Raw genomic sequence first — 2,823 nt, forward strand, 5'->3', positions numbered from 1 at the left:
CAGCTTTATGAAAACATTTAATCATTGTCTCCTTTTCCTTTTCTAATATATTACTATTTTATTTACCGGTATTATATCGGATTTATACCGGTATTCGCAATATTTCGGTTTCATCAAACCGGCATCGAATAGTAACCTAAAAATACCGGTATTTTTCCGGTATCCGTAATACCGATTCGGTCTCTGCTTTAAACATCTATAATTTCGCTAATTTTACGAATTCAAACAAATCCCTTTACATAAACATTCTCGAAAACATGTACTTTGAGAAAATGTAAAAAAAAAAAAAAAAAAAATCGATTTTTTTGAAGCCGAAAAACCGGAATAATACCCTCTAAAAGGCAGAAACCAAAAAAAATGTTACAGAATAAATGATTGGCGAAACATATCCAACTGTCTCCCAATATTATCCAATATATTTCGCATTAATAAATATATTTCTGAAATTAACTTAAGAGCACTTAAACTAGGATTCACTTTTATTTTTCTTAGAATAATGCGTTTGTCTCGGTTGTTAAGTTTGGCCGACCTTTCTGAGGAATTGATTCAATTCGGTCTTCATCATTGTATCTCCACATACAATATCAGCCACGGTACTCTTTTATTTAATTTTAAAAGATGACCGATTTCTCGATACGTTTTTCCTTTTTCTCGGTCAAAAATAACTAATTGTCATACGTCAATAAATCGAAAGACGAGTTAAAACAACGATTAATCGAAGAATGGAAGAATATCCCGCTCAATTACTTAAAGAAAATTACTGGAAATATGCCTAAACGTCTGCGATATGTAATTGAAGTTAAGGGCTACCCAACAAAATATTAATTATTGTTTATATTAACAATTTTCAAGTTTAAATATTATAGTTCTTTAAATGTCCGAATATTTATGCCACACTATATTTCATAATTTCATAATTCAATTTATTGTTTGATATTAAGAAAAATATGTGCAATAAATAAATAAACTTTATGTTACTATAAACTATAATGAATGTTCTAATATATTATTTAAAAAATTAATCCAAACTTACTATTATAAACAATCGAAGTCCACAACAATATTTTGAATAGCATGATGTCCAGATATTAATAAGAGTCACTGTATGTATTTCGCCGATGGTTTTAGTGCTAGAAATATAGACATTAGTTGGTGGAAATGCAATACAGCCAGATTTCCACTATTGTCTTTAGCTGCAAAAAATTTTCTTGCTCTACCTGCCACTCATACTACGAGTGAAAGATTATTTTCCTTATCCTGGAAATATAATAACACCGACTCGAGCGAAATTACTATCACAAAATGTAGAACAATTATCTTTTTTATATTGTCATTTAAAATAAATATTATTACATTTAAAGAAAAAAATATATATATGTTTATTAAATATTATGAATAATTGATTTCGATAACGCAATATAATGCATATCATATCCCATTTGAACTTTTTCCAACTCGATCCGAAATAGACGGACTATCTGAAATAGTTGGGCTACCCGCCCGACTTTGTGTAAGCCCAATCCGAAATTTCGGGTATTCGCACACCCCTATTAGTAATTAACATTTTATGATATATTTCGTTTGTGACTTCGCACGCAATATATTTTTTCGGCCTACGATTGGGGATACTCAGGACCCTCTTATCATTTTCGTGTTACATCCTGTTGTACCGATTCAGACAAGTTTTGCACTGCAGTGCTACTGGTGATGAGAATTAAAATCAAAAAATATGGACAGTGGCTAATCTTCAATGAAGGAATATAACTATATAAAACAGCGATTGATGGAAATTGGAATAAAAAATTTATATTTATTTATTTAAATTATATATTTGATTATTTTATTTATTTAAAAGATTATTTATATTTATTAGAAACAATATTTATTAGAAAGATTATTCATATTTATTTCAAATAAAAATAAAAGATTATTTAAATTTATTAGAAAAAATTGATTGAAATATGATATTTTGATGAGTAACATAATTAGATACAATGTTTTTTTATTTATAAATATATAAATTCACAGTCTAAATTAATTGCCTTTATTTCGCAAATTCGATTTTGTAAAAAATTGGACTTATCGAAATGTTTTTTAAAATGTTTTTATTGTTTGGAATAAAGGGACACATTGTGTACTGTAAATTATTTTTTGCAAATCGTCCGTTTCAAAATTTCGAATTCAAATTTATTTTCTTAAACGATATAATACACATATTTTCTTTTTTATAGTACAATGTTATTTATTAAGACGAATTCACTAAATTGCATTTGGAAGGACCGAGATCATTTATTGTTATAAATAGTTAATAAAAATGATAACAAAATATAAATGACTTAATGATATATAGTAATAAGATTTTATGAGTTTAAACATACAAAATCATCGAAATCGGTGAAAGAGTAGTTTGTTTACACATTCACCCAATTACCTTCTTTGATAAATGAAATGACAATATAATTGCATAATTATAATAAAATTGTTAAAAATTAAAAATAAATTTGAACATATAATATAAGTAAATGAGGAAATATAATAATTTTAATATTTTAATGTTAATTTGGTTGGTTAAAAAGTTTTTAAGAATATTTAATAAAATATAAATCATTTAAACCTAAAACCATGTACTAATAATTTAAAAATTTTAATTTACTATATATTTTAAAAAATGTATATAATCGTATATGTAAAACATGGATAGAGTTTTTTTTTGACATATATATAATAAAGATTTTGATTAGTTACTGTAATGTTGACAACACTGTAATGGGTTCTTTTGAAAGTTGACAACACTGTAATGGGCTAGTTCCAAAAATCATATTC

This window comes from Frieseomelitta varia, unplaced genomic scaffold, assembly GCF_011392965.1.
Source record: "Frieseomelitta varia isolate USP_RPSP 00005682 unplaced genomic scaffold, Fvar_1.2 scaffold_244, whole genome shotgun sequence".
NCBI lineage: Eukaryota > Metazoa > Arthropoda > Insecta > Hymenoptera > Apidae > Frieseomelitta > Frieseomelitta varia.